Below are 14,997 nucleotides of genomic sequence, written 5' to 3' on the forward strand. Positions count from 1 at the left end.
TACGAGTCCCAAAACTAATTGGTGAAGAAAATATAAAACGCAAAGGAGAAATTAATCAAACTTTTCAGGATCTAAAATCCAGATTCACAAGCAGTTTTTTTAACATGTGAAAAAATGTAAATGCCTAATAAGCTTATGAAAAAGTCAACTTCACAGCAATTAAACTGACGCAAATAAAAACAATGAGATGTAACTTACGACGCATCGAGTTGACAAGGGTTAAACAAGATAGCACTCAGCCTTCGCAAGGGTTTCGGGAAAGGACGTTTCATGCTGGGGATGGAGAGTGAATCTGGAACTCAGGGACGCAGTTCGGCAACGCACGTTTCAAAGCGCTAAGTACATGCACATGACGACCCAACAACTCCACCTCCTAGGATTCTATCTTGTGGAAAACCAGTGACTTAGTGCACAAAAACCCCGCAAAAGGGAGTTCACTGCCCTGGTTTTTACAACAGTAAAAACTGTGGAGCAATCTAAATGTCTACAATAAAGAGGATTTAAATAAATTATGAGATATTCTCTGACATTCTGTGCCGACTGATTTACCATTTGAAATGTTGGTATGGAAAATGTATGCTTGCAATAATCAAAACCTAGGATTCCCATCTCTTCACCAATTCAAAAAAGAGGAGGTTTGGGGGAACAGTGTAAATTCAGCTCTGAAAGCCTGTCTGGTGCTGGAGGCACCACGACAAGGCCGAGCCGGGGGATCCGTCCGAGAAGCCCTCCAACAGGAAAGCCAGGGGCACACACGTGTGCTGAAGCCACCTGGGTGAGGGGGGCGGGGGACCAGCACAGGATGCAGGACAGGGGCGTCTCTGGGTGGGGGATGGGGGGCTGTCGGGGAGGACACCTCTGGGTTCGGCTGGGGCTCTGGTCTTAAAGTCGGAGGCGGGCCTTGGTTGTTTACCTTAATGTTACATTTTTTACATATATGTGTGTTATATACATTTTTTAGTGATCAAATATCATGCAATAAAACCTTTCTCGAACACACACGAGTGATGACACCGCATCTTCAGCCATCGCTCTGCCTAAAACCTCCAACCATCTGACCTGCCTCCAAAGAAAGTGTCTAAAGAGAAAAAAATCTGTTGATCACGGACTTATAATTCTCGAGTATGGAGGCTGTCAGAGAAGACAAAGTGCTCTTCAACAGGATTACTGAGACACTTCTGCGAATTTAATTTCAAGCTCAGCTCTGGGCGCCCCGGGCTCCGATCCGCGTGGAGACAGCCACTGGGAGCCAAGAATGTAGCAGGAAAACATTCCTAGAAACCTAATGTCTGCTATCACTACTATGTACTTCTAAGAAGAAATGTGAGCAAACCACCACAGTTCTCCCATGAATGCCGTCTGTGTTGGGGAAAAACGTATTTACAAAAGCACCCACTATGGTTTCGGTATAAACAGAAGCTGCCCACCCCACTCTGAGACACCTGTCGTTAGTCACGACTCCTTTCTCCGGATGCTACCAGGACGTCTCACCTCCTGGGAGGCGGTTTGCTAACGTGAAATCAGAGAACAGAAGTAATGCTCAGAGCCATTTTCCTAGTGTGATTTTCCTTCCTCAAAATGCACGTTACTAGGCAGCCCCGCGGGGGTCAGCACGGCCGTGAGCTGTGAGGAAGAGCTGCTGCACGCCCGGGGGCCTGCGGTCAAGGTTCTTAATCAGATAAGGTCCCCAAAAGACTTGACAACCTTAGGGCCAGATCGCTTGGCTATTCTGCTCCCCTCTGCTTTCCTGATTCCCACATCCAGACACCAAAACAGGGCGGCTGAGCGGCAACAACTCATTTGGGAAAGGGGCTGGTCCCTTGCTGCTCCAAGAGGCCCCAAGCCCCTCCTGGGAGCAGCTGGAAAGGCAGGCGCTCAGGCCCACCCAGCCCTGCAGGATCTCAACCTGCGCTGTCACAGACCCAGGGGTCCACGTGCACCTTCGACTTGGAGAAGCGCTAGGCAGGATGGCTTATCTGAAACCGAGGCTGCAGAGGGAGCACCACGTTCAGTCAGACTGCAGTGAGCGGCCTGGGAGCCCTTCCACCAGCTCATCCCACCAGCCTTGCAGCCAGGGCTTCCTGCGGGCCTGCAAGTGGTCTAAGCCAGACGGGGAGGCGGAGGGGCCAGGAAAGGGTCATCAGTGGAGGAGCCAAATCCGAGCCCCTATACACCCATTATACGCGTGACCGCACGCACACGCGCACACACGCAGACGCACATGCATGCACACGCACACACACGCACACTGTTCCAAACTTGTGCTTTCCTTTCCACGGCCCCCTTCTCTCATCTGGGCCAACAGGAACCACTCCCCAACACACACACATAGTGAAAAGGCCCCCGTTCCAGCATTAGCCTCCTTCTCTCTCGCCTGCGGCCCCCTCTCCCACGCTGACACTGTTCCCAGAAGGTGCCCCAGTACAGAACCTTCCCTCTGCCACCCCTCCTGCTTCCCTCCCTCCCCGCGCTGTCCCAGACACATCACAGGCTGGGGCCATGCCACCTGTTTCCCCTCTCTGACCTCCATGGAGCCCTTGTCACGGTCTCTGGCCCTGGCCTCACCGTCACCCTGGGCAATTTCCCTTGATGGGACTATTTTCACTCAAGCTCCCACCAGCTCCCTCACTCACAGTCCTCAGGCTCCTCATCCAGCATCACCCCCACCACCCAGAACTGCTCGCCTTCAAGGAGGGAAATCCCGGCACGCCACTCTCTTTGCCATCAGCTCTCAACAGACCTGGAGGCCCAGGATGGCGGAGATTCGACCTCCAGGGGAACTTGAGCTTCATTATACACATTGTGATGTCCTAGCCGGACGAATGACCCGCCCACAAGCCCCATGCCAGTCCCAAAGCTAACCACGGAAGGTCAGACAGGGCAGAGGCCCAGTTCCTGGCATCCCCACCCCTGCCCCAAAGCAGCTCCTCTCACTTGTTAGTATATAAAAACCAGCAAAACCGCCCCCGCCCCGTCACACTCTCGCTCTCTCTCGCCTTCTGAGAAGGCCTGCACTCTGTGTATGGAGTGTGCATCTCTCTAAATAAATGTGCTTTTACTCAAAAGAAAAAAAAAAGAAAGAAAGCAAAACCCACAACAGCCCTGAGGAAGGGGGCTGTGGGGGCGGGGATTCCAGGCCCCCCACACCACTGTCTGGGGGGCTCCATTTTATGTTTTATACGCTTGGGTTCTGCGAGGGCTTTGAGCTAAAACACAAAATTCCACGTGCAAAGAAGGGACCACTAAACGACCTCATGGCGCTCCCTGCCTCGTCGCGTCCCCGTCACATCCTTCTGGCTCAGCAGAGAGAGGTCGCCAGGGCCAGTTCCGAGGCCCCTAAACCCCGCCCCCGTAGCTTGGCTCATTACAGCCAGAAAGGGGCAGCAGCACAAATGCCACCAGCTGACAGCGGGCCCAGCCCTGCAATGCAGACTTACTCGGGAATAAAAAGGACCGGCGTGCCAACATCCCACCGCGCAGGCGACCACTGAAAACGCCATGCTAAGTGAAAAAAGCCAGGCACAGAAGGCCACACACTGCACGACTCCAGTCACCAGAAGTGTTCCGGATCGGCCCGTCTGCAGACACAGAAGAGGCTGGGAGGCTGGGGAGAGGGGGCGCGGGGCTTCTTTTGGTGGTGAGGAGAATGTACTAAAGTCAACCGTGGTGATGGCCCCCAACGCTGAATATCCTAAGAGTCACTGAATGTGAGCGAGTGTTTGGTCTGTGACTGACACCTCAGTAAAACCGTTTACAAAATAAAGTCATTCCTCAGGCAGAATCTTCAAGGGCTCCCCTGGCCTCAGAGGACCGAGCCGAGACTCCAAGTCATAGCAAGGGCCTCCCGCACTGGCCCCTGCTGTGCCGGCTGGTCCCAGCCCCTCACCCGGCCTTGCATGCTCCGGGCTTTCCAGTCCCCCACCCCACCCGCCCTCCTGCTTCCTGTCCGACCCACCTCAGGGACCCCTGTGGCACCTCACTCCTAATCACCTCCCCTGGTCCCCAGGGCACAGCCTCGGCCCCGCCTGCACCCACAGTCTGGGGCCCCGCAGAGCTCAGGGAGTCCTGGGCCCGACAGCACCCCCTTGCCACGGCATGTGAAGGGCCCCCCACCACCCCGCCTGTCCCCCCCTGTCTTGGGCCCCAGCATGTAGGCGTCCTCACACCATCCCCACCAGCTCTTGGCTGGCCAAGCCAACAGGGTCCTGGGACTGAAGATGACAACGCTTCCGCCTCGTCACCAACATTCCATTTGCTTCTCTGGGAAAGGTAAAGTCACTTCCAAGTCTCCTCTGCCACCCCTCCATCCCAGCCCCACGATTAACATTTTAGGAACACACGGGTCGTCACCTCCCTTTTTGGACTGAGAGCAAAAGTATGACAAATAGCATTAAATCACATCCAAGTCCCCAGGACTGAATCTAGATCTGCCTCAGTGACCAAAGGAGCCACATTCTCTTCTGAGACCGACTTCCACCAACAGGAGTAGAATTCCCCAGTCACTCCAAAGGGGCTCCCCCAAAAACGTCTCCAAGACAGTGGCCTCTTCACGTCCATACACAGGCACCTAACTTTGGTGACAGCAGCCGACGTTCATGCTGATGATTAACTGGCTGAATTATGCCAACAATCTGGCAAGGACAAACCTGGACTGGCAACCCCCTCCCCATCCTTGCTGGATTTTTGGTGACAGATCACCTGCACAGTGTAATTTCATGATGAGAACCAATGTAAATACCAGAGGCCAACAAATAAATTGCATGATTTCCAATTATTAAATCAAGATCGGGAACATTTCTGGACAAAGAGATGAGGAATGAGTTTGATAAAGCATGAAAAGAAAATGCCTCCGCTGTCACCAGGAAGGTCAGACCGCAAGATAAATGCCTACATTTCAGGTCCAGTCAATTATTCACAGACCTACGTGAATGCCAGAGGCCTTCCTGCCTCATGCCTGTACCTTCGGAGACATTCCTGAACCTGTGAGGACCTCACACAAGCAACCCTGAGGACAGTCCCAGTTTTGGCACAAAGCGACCTTCTCTGCTAAAACCAAACAGCCCAGGTGGAGGGAGCAGCACACAGAGATGCCGGCTTTTCAGAACCAACCACAGCATCATCTGCCGGGAAAGAGCCCGAGAGCAGAGTGGAGGGAGGGGCCGGCAGCGCCGGCCGGGGTCTGCCCCAGGCCACCTCGGAGGCCGGTCTGGCTCCTAAGGTATAAAAGACCGCCGCGGACACAGACTAAGACACAGGAGTGAAAGACACCGCTGACTGCACCTTGGAGGTTTCCTGCCAGACACGTGCTGACGCACAGTCAGACCAGGGCCTGAGTCTGAGGAAATGCTGGTGTGGTTGGGACGCTGACCACTGTCACCCAGAGAGACGTGGGCACAGTGGGCACAGACATCTGCCAGCAGAGTGAGACTGAGGCTGGGACCCAAGGACTAGCCAACCAGAGAGCTCCTTGGAGGGGTGGCGGAGAGGCTGCCATGGCGTCTTCTAGACAGAATGTCATTAAAGGGGGGCTCAGCCGAGTTCGATGCACTGATCAGATCAAGACCCAGGCCCAGCAGAACCAGACCTGACAGAAGCACACTATTTGAAACTTCTGACTTCCAGACAGAGGGCCGAGGGGTAGCTTCGAAACTATTTTCTCGTGAACAACAAATACAAATAAAAATCCATTTACCATCCATTTCTACCACTGAAAAAGCAAGAGAGGGGGGCATGCCAGTCAAACTTCAATTAGTTAAGGGCCAGCTTGCTCTGGGAAGGCCTGCGACAGGCCCCTGACCGCATGCAGACGTCCTCGCTGGAAATCTTACACAAAAACGAAATCAATCCTCCTGTGTCTGGAACTAACATTTTCAAATACTTTAATGAATCTTGCCAGGGGAAGGAGAGTTCTCTTTCTTTCTTAGGACAATTTGGAGAAAAATGAAAATATATATATTATTGAATGCCCATTACAGATCCCAAACCACATTGGAGGTTAGGAACATATAAGCTATGGCTAACTGTGATGTTCACACGTTACAGTGCATTTTTATAATAATTAAATATTTACTGATGGAATTTTGAACTTTTTGTTATAAAAAAAAGTCAAACGCTGGAAATGTGATATTGCTTAGTATGAACCAACCTGTTAAAAACAATCAGGAATCACAGTAGAAGAACGGAGGGATTTGGCCACGGAACTCTCAGATACAGATGAGGACAAATCACAGACAAACCACGAAGACTCAGATAACACAAGTTCTGCACCCTCACCCACCTCTCTCCACCAGCCTGCTCTTTTTCCAGCACTCACAAGCCTACGAATCCACTCCTTTTAGGTGCCCGGGTCTCGCTACGGATTTCTGAACACCACGAGGCTGTCCGGACCGAAGCAGGGTTTGCTCCTTGGAGTTTAAATTTGTATCTTCCTAAATGGAGACCAGTCTTTTCTCACAACCCCCTAGCAGGTGAGGACCCGTGGCTGGCAAGAGGCAGGGGGAGTCAGGTGACAAAAGAACATCTCATCCCAAACCCTATCATTTTTTTAATTTGCATGACATTTTCCCCCAAATTTTCCAACTTGAGGGCCTCCTGGAGAAAAGAGAAAAAGCTTTCTTCCCTGCCTACTCCAGGTTCACATCTCTAAGCTAGAACTGTCTAGATGAAGTCAGAAGGCTTGAAGCTGGACCATCCTCGAGGCACCTCCTGCCGGGGCTGAAGGTGCCCAGGAGGAAGCACAGCGAGCGCCACCTGCCGCCTCTTTCCCCTCCTCCACCCCTCGCTTTGCCCCAGGAGGAAGGACTCTGACAGCTCAGAATTCCAGGCTCCTGCTTGGGCCCAGTTTACTAGCAGGAAGGGTCCTGGGGCATTAATGTACTGAGGCCTAACCTCTCAACGTGGTGTTATGTCATATAATAAATGTCCTTGTCATTCAAGCCACTTTTAATTTTTTTGATACCTATGGCCAAAATATCCAAACTCATAGAACCATTCAGCATAAGAAGCAATAAGTTAAAACCCTTTTTCTCTACAATAGAACTACAGCATACATGCATTTGTGTATATGAATTCACCTGTAACGATCCCTTGTGTTACAAGTAAGTCACAGACTCATTATTATACACTGCACCTTACTCTGCACACTCCACACTTACACGTGCACATCACCATGTAGAAGTGTGGTCACAAGCCAAGTGCACTGCAGTGTGAAACCAAACCGTGTGCTGAATATCTGAGCTGACTGCAGAAAATAATGTGTTTGGAATATAATGATCATTTGCTCTTGAGATCAATGTGGGGACAGGCTCCATTCCACTAATTAACATTTTAGGGTTCACAGCAGCACTGCTTACAATAGTCAAGACATGGAAGCAAGCTAAACATCCAAACACCCATCAGCAGATGACTGGATAAAGAAGCTGTGGTGTATTTACACAATGGAATAGTACTCAGTCAAAAAAAAGACTAAAAATGCCATTTGCAGCAAAATGAATGGACGTGGAGATTGTCATACAAAGTGAAGTAAGCCAGAAAGAGAAAGAAAAATACCATATGATATCACACATATGCCGAATCTAAAAAAATGACACAAATGAACTTACTTACAAAACAGAAACAGACTCACAGACATAAAAAACAAATTTATGGTTACCAGGGAGGAAAGGGGGTGGGAAGGGATAAATTGGGAGTTCAAGATTTGCAGACACTATTATGTGTAAAATAGATAAACAGGTTTCTACTGTATAGCACAGGGAACTATATTCAGTATCTTGTGGTAACCTATAATGGAAAAGAATATGAAAAGGATTATATGTATGCATGTGTATGACTGAAACATTAAGCTGTACACCAGAAATTGGCACAACACTATAAAGTGACTATACTTCGATAAAAAAAGATACATGCACCCCAATGTTAATAACAGCATTATTTACAATAGTCACGATATGGAAGCCACCTAAGTGTCCACCAGCAGATGAGTGAACAAAGAAGATGTCATATATTTATACAATGGAATACTACTCAGTGATTAAAAAAAAAGAATGAAATTTTGTCATTTGCAACAACATGGATGGACCTGGAGGGTACTATGCTTAATGAAATGAGTCAGACAGAGAAAGACAAATACTGTATGTATGTTATCACTTACATGTGGAATCTAAAAAATAAAACAAACCAGTGAATATAACAAAAAAAGAAACAGACTCACAGATAAAGAGCACAAACTCACAGTAACCAGTGGGGAGCGGGAAGGGGGACGGGCTGGAGAGGGACAGGCGTTAAAAGGTACAAAGGACTATGTATAAAATAAATAAGCTACAGGATGTATTATACCACACTGGGAATATGGCCAATATTTTACAATAACTATAAATGGAGTATGATCTTTAAAAATTGTGAATCACTGTTATATACCTGAAATTTACATAATATTATAAATCAACTATACCTCAATAAATTTTTTAAAAATCATAAGATTGAGTAATTAATTAATTAATTAATTAATTAATTAATATGTCTTTAGAAATAAAATCTGGTCCAGGAAATAATTAAATCATACTTTATGTATTAATAAACTTTGTAAAATAACCTATTGGGAGTAGAAATGAGAATCTGCTGATGAAATACTAGAAATGCAACAGAGAAGAAGAGAAAAGATTGAAATAGAATAAATTAAACAAATAGTTCCTGGAAAATCTTACAGGTAATTCAGGGGGAAAGAGCTAAGCTTATCCTCTCTTAGAAAATAAGCCTCCTTTCTTTTTTTTTAAATACTTTTTATTAAAGTATACATGCAGAAAAGTGTGCAACCCTTAAGCATAGAGCTCAGTGAAGCTTCTCAGTTTGCAAACACTGAATAACAGGTACACAGATCAGCCACAAAAGAATCCCAGAAGCTCCCATGTGCTTCCTAATCTCCCCGTGTCTCCTTCCCAAAGGCAACCACTGCCTGACTAATACCAAGGATTAATCTTTCCCTTATAAGGGAAGACTTTCTACATACATTTTATATGAATGGAGTTATATGATGTACACTCTTGAGTGTAGCTTTGACATACTTTGGAGGATGCAGTTCATCCACACTGCTACACGTAAGTGCAGTCTGTTTTCCTTGCTGTGTAGAACTCCACTGTATGAGCAGACTATGGTTTACTTATCCATTCTACTGCTGGTGGACAGCTGGACTGCTCTGAGGCTGAGATTATTACAAACATGCTGCTGTGCTCCATCTCCTATCCGTCTTTTATGCATATGCACACACCTTGCTGGGTCATACAGTATGTGTATGTTTAATGTCCGCAGACACTGCCAAGAGGACTGCCTTCGTGAAGATTTCCTGCAAGTAGGTAAAGTGAGGTTACCTGATTTACGTTAAGTACGTTTTATGTCTGATCTGCATTTGTGTTGTTAAGAAAAGTTCTTAACAGTTAACGGTAAGAAGCCTGCTGGCCGCCTTCCTTACTAAGCCAAACAGAAATGATTACTGGCATCACCTGAGTTTGGCGTATGTGCCGTAAGATCTGACACTACACAAACCAGGTGGGTCTCCACGCAGATCAGAGGACACTCAGACAGGGTTTACGCAGAAGACGCACAGCCAAACGAGTTCTTCTTTCATGGCTGTGAGGCTCATGTCCGAGCTCTAACAGAAAAGCCTCACCTGCTTGTTCTACAAGGAATCTTAAAAGCTGCACTCCTGGCTGTCTCAGCCTTTGAGTCAAGGTGGCTCTGCTTTGATAAATGGTGAGAACAGCAGAAGACTCAAGATTCAGAATTCCGGAATGTAATAGATTTCTTTTTGTTTGTTTGTTTTTGCGGGGGGGGGGAATTAGGTTTATTTACTTATTTATATATTTTAATGGAGATACTGGGATTGAACCCAGGACCCCGTGCTTGCTAGGCATGAACTCTACCACTGAGCTGTACCCTCCCCAACAGATTTCGATTTCATAAAATGTCCCACTCTCTATTAATTTAACAGAACGATTTTAAATGCTTTGCTTTACATAAAAATAAGCGTCTGAAGTCACAGCAAGGGCGAGGCTGGCACATCCCTTCCCCCCACACACGCCACCAGGAGGCCTAACTCCTGGCACACCGGGTCTCCACAGCTTCTCATCTTGAAGAAACAACCCAGTAGGGGGAGAGTATAGCTCAAGTGGTAGAGCAAATGCTTAGCATCCGTGAGGTCCTGGGCTCAATTCCCAGTACCTCTCCTAAAAATATACAAACCTAATTACCTCCCTCCCAAAACAAACAAAAATAAGTAATATAATAAATAAATAATATTTTTAAAAAAGAAAAGAAAAGAAAAAACACCCCAGTCCATCAGATGCTGTGCTCCGGTAACCACACCTGTTCTCACACATTCCATCCCAATAATTATTAGAGGTGTCAGAACATGATGTTCTGTGATACCCACTTTCTGTAATGCTGCAGCCACTCCAGTTAGGGGGAGATTTCAGCAGCAAACTCCTCAAAAGCCATGTTTTAAGGAACCCCCTGCAAAAGTGGTCTAGGAGATGTCTTTAGAAATGCAGAAATAAGAGGAACTCTGCCGAACGTCCTGTTACAAAACAGGTGAGGCAGGGGCAGGAGGTGTGGAGAAATGCACAGATACTGACAGTACTCACCGACGGCAGGCCTGCCCGAGAGGGACCAACGCTGGCGGCTCCCTGCTCACGGCAGAGCGAGGGCAGGTCCTGCGCTGCTGAAGAGGAGGGAACTAAAACACCCCCATCCCGCCTGACCCAGCGTTCCACACAGCCCAGGGAAGCACTCAGGAAGCCGTCCTTCACTTGGAGAGGACTGGCTACAAGCTAGCGTCTTCCTCTTCAATCATACGCCAACTTCTTTTTGAGGATTTATGAATTTATATATAATGTTAGATTGAATCATATAAAACTGTAATATTTTTCACACAAAAATGACCAAATCTCAACAAGTCCATCCGGTTCGACCTAACATAACCTGCAGCATATGGTGTTGTACATTACACATTATCCAACTTATCTACTGGAGATAATATAAGGATGTTATTACATAGGTTACTGTTCCCCTGAAGGTAGCTCTTTGCTCCGTATTTCTGATTTTGAAAAATGTAAGCATTTCTGCCTCAAATCATCCTGTAAGCCCTCCCTCTGGAATCTCAGGCTGCACCACCCAGCTCGGCCACAGCCTGAGCAACTCCAGGGACCACCGTCTCGGGGCCCATGCTTGCCCCCGGGGGGTCACGGCCACCAGGTAGCAACACCCTTCAGCCACGCAGTACCAGTACTTTTTTCCAAAAATATGAAAAGGATTCTCCAATCAACTTTACTCCACTAACTAATAACCATGGATTTCCAGCATTTTATCCAAAATAAATCTCTTTATTAACGTGACCTGAACCATCAAAGCTCATCACTCTTTCTGAATATTTGTAAAGAAGTAGACTCAAGATCCAGTGGGATAAACTGGGAAAGAAGAAAAATCAAACCCTGGTCCTGAACTGAAGCCCCCGCAGCTCCTCGCCATTGGTTTTCTTAGGCTGTTTCTTGAGAGGTTTACAAACGAGTTTCCTACTGACCCCAGACAGAGTCTATCTTCTTCTCCTAGCCCTCGGGCTCTCTGCCTTCTAAATCTTTCCTGCTGGACTAGCAAATACCATATTTTGCCCAGTTTGAAGGAGAATGCCACACTAATTTCTCCACTTCCTTGGCACCCCTCTGCACAGGGAGTTTTGAATCAACGTGGTGCGGCCTGTTAATTTACAGTCCTGGCTGGTTACATTCAGCTTAAGCTCTAAGTCTTCTAAGGAGATAGAAAGACAAAGTAACAAGAACCCTGGCAGTCGCAAACCCAGAAGGAGATAAACTAGTTTTATTACAAAAGATGAACAAACAACTCTTTTATCTCAATCAAAATTTATAAGATCACAGTTTGGCCTGTTATATTGTTTTTAAAAGACTGAAATCTTTCTACATACCTTTCAGAACAAAGAAAGATCCAAATATGCCAGAAGGGTAATGTCTACTCCTTCTAGGAGTCAGAAAGCAGCCCTTGGATGAGTCTCAGGCCTCCCCGAGACACTGGGTTGACCAGGCAGATGTCTGTGATGGGTGTGTGTCACCGAGAGCGTCTGGCCTCTGTGCAGAGTAGCCAGGATGATGTGAGGCTGCTGCCCCAACTGGCAGGACCCCACGTGTCACCAACCAGTATCTGGACACATTCAGAGCTCAGGTTCCTTCTCGGTCTTAAAACACTGTTTCTCCTTTTGTGGAAGCAGAAAAACACTATACCCATTTTTTTTAAAAGGTGGGAATCTAAGTGCTTCTGGGATATCAAAGGGTTCAGATCCTGAAACAACATTTAGATGAACTGAGTGAAAAGAATCACATGGATTATGTTTGCTCCAAAAAAACAGCATGGTTTTGAAAATGGATGGAGAAGGCATCCCTGAAACATGCTGGGTTTACTGAATGTCAGTCACCTGAAGAACAGTTTGAAACATCCAAGAAACCAAGAGCACGGCAGGGCTGGCCTCCCCTTAGCAGAAACTCAAAATATAGAAGGTAGGTCCAACCGCAAACCACTCAATCTGTCTCACATTTGACATAAGCTACAACAGCGAGAGTCAGCGCCAGTGACAGACACCAAGCACACTTGGAATATCTGTGTACCAGCAATTTAACATCAAAATTCTCCCAAGGAAAAGCAGTGCAGAAAACGAACCAACGATGTCTGACCCCATTATCTGCAAAGAACATCAAGCAGGTGAATTAGACCTGATACACTGATCTTTAGAACTTTGGGACATTTTACAGGGAGTCCAAAGAACTTGCAACCAGGGGAGAGAACTTTGCCAAGTTTTGATTAGCCATCATTTTACAGATTATATCCACAGAAAATGCTACAGTTTCATTTTAAACATGGCTTCAACCTCTCTCCCACCAAAACAGAGGTTCCAGAACGCCTGCCTCCTTGGCGACTTGGTTTAGCTTAGCCTTTCCTTCCGGTGTTCGCAGGGCCAGGCACAGCTGCGGGGACACGACAGGACAGGAGGCCTAGGGAGAGGCACACCTCAAGATGAAGCAGACGTGCAGGGGAGCTCCCCAACTTCTGGGGCGAGTGGGCTCAGCACCTGCACGGAAAAAGGGAGCGATCTGGGGGGCAGGCTCTCTTCCACCAGGAAGTCCCCCAGGCTTCAAGCCGGGAACAGAGCTTGCTGTGTTCACGCTCCAAGGGGGTGTAGGGGGTGGAGAAGGTGTGTGGCAGGACCCAGCTACGTACCCAAGGTGCAGAGCAGACAGCCACTATCACAGCCGGGCCAGCGGCAGGCACGGTGAAGGCAGAAACAGAAATCCCGAAGGTTACGGTCTGATGGGCATTAACCGATTCGTACTGACCTAAGTGACCGCATTCCATCATTCTGTAGCTGACCCCTCACTCTCATCTCTCTCACAGCTCCCCCACCGCCCTCCAGCTGGCTCTCTCTGATGACTTAAGAAACATTTGACACCTGCTCTCTATACATCTGAAAGAGAATTGGGTTTTAACTTCTTAAAAATTGTAATTTGACCATTAATATGAAAACGATTCTCCCCTCTGACCTCTCTCCACTAAGAAGCTATGGATACATCTTATTTACCCAAACGGTGGCATAAAATTATCCACAGAACAAAGAGGAGACATCAAGGATCTCTGAAACCCCATGCGCACCTCATTCCTCCAGCGACCTTAGCTGGGAGCAGCCACACCTCAGCAGGCAGAGAATGCTCTGTCTTCCCCTAGCTCCTGGCCACTCTGTGCCAACCCTGCTCGCTCACAGTCACTGTCAGCCAGATGGCTGGGCCTGTACAGGTGTCCCTCGAATCACAACCCTCACATAGACACATTCACCAGGAACCAGTTGTAGGGTCCCTCTGCAGCAGGGGAGGCATGTCCAACAGGATTAACAGGTGATGCCTGTGGAGGCCTGCATGTGAGCAGAGGGCCACTTTTCTCCTTGAAGAAGCCACTGATGCTCCATGGTGAGTTCTGAGGCCACTGCACTGCACCGTGCCCTACAGCCAAAGGGGACAGCGTGTCCCCAGGACCCTGACTGCCCGGTTTGGTATACTTGGTAAGACCAGATGCATGTATGGGGAAACAAGTCAGGTTAGTCCCAGACAGGGAGGATGCAGGGAACCATCTGTTCTGCTGCATTCAGGGTATTTTCCTCAGTCAGCAACTCTGTGTGGTTTTAAACAGCTAACGAGGTTGTTTAAATGGAAGGACGTGAGCGGAGACCAAGCGGGGCTCTCGTTTCCCCTAATCAGTCACCACGTGTTTACTTAGCAAAGCTCTGTCCCGCAGAACAGAGCGGAAACCCCGGCCGTGTCCGAGGGAGCTAAGACAGGACTCACCTGAACCCTGCATCTGGCTGTAAAGATTGGAGCTGCTCAAAAGGAGGAGCGTCAGGCGAACAACGTGGCCTCGCGGGGCGGGGGGGAGGGGTCAGGAGGGAACAGGGGCACAACGAGAAGGGTTCAAGCGGCTGGGTGTCTGGGAGGACACGGACCCGAACACCGGCCAACAAGCTGAGGACACCGTGGGCCACGGGAGCCAGCCCTTCCGTCCTTGGAACGTCATCCGGTTCCAACAACGCCCTGTCCTGGGGCGTTTTCTCTCTAACATCTCCACTCTCCCTTCTTTTAAGTTGTTTATAAAGTTTACAAAAGAGCCGTGTCTCTGTCTTGCCCAATGTCACCTCTTCACACAGGTGAACGGAGCTGGCGGCTCATCTCTGACTGCGTCATCCTCACACAGCAGATCTGCTAGCACACAGTGATCGCCTCAGGGAGCTAAATCCCTTCCGTCCACCTCGGCCCGCCCACCGGGACCCCTGCGTCTGAGTCACTGCTGTGTTAGAACAGGGCTCGGATTCTCGAGATCCTTTAGGGAAGACGCTGGAACTCACCCTCCACTGCAAGTGTCACGGCCCTGACTCACTCTCAGGTGCACCCCCCCGGGAAG

At 48.3% G+C, this 14,997-nt stretch overlaps 1 protein-coding gene across 1 annotated transcript in view; it reads right to left on the bottom strand.

The window, feature by feature from the left end:
- The window catches only part of DTD1 (D-aminoacyl-tRNA deacylase 1), a 126,712-nt gene that overhangs the window by 19,777 nt on the left and 91,938 nt on the right, over positions 1–14,997 (bottom strand). The window lies entirely within an intron of this gene.

This window comes from Vicugna pacos, chromosome 19 (assembly GCF_048564905.1).
Source record: "Vicugna pacos chromosome 19, VicPac4, whole genome shotgun sequence".
Lineage (NCBI taxonomy): Eukaryota > Metazoa > Chordata > Mammalia > Artiodactyla > Camelidae > Vicugna > Vicugna pacos.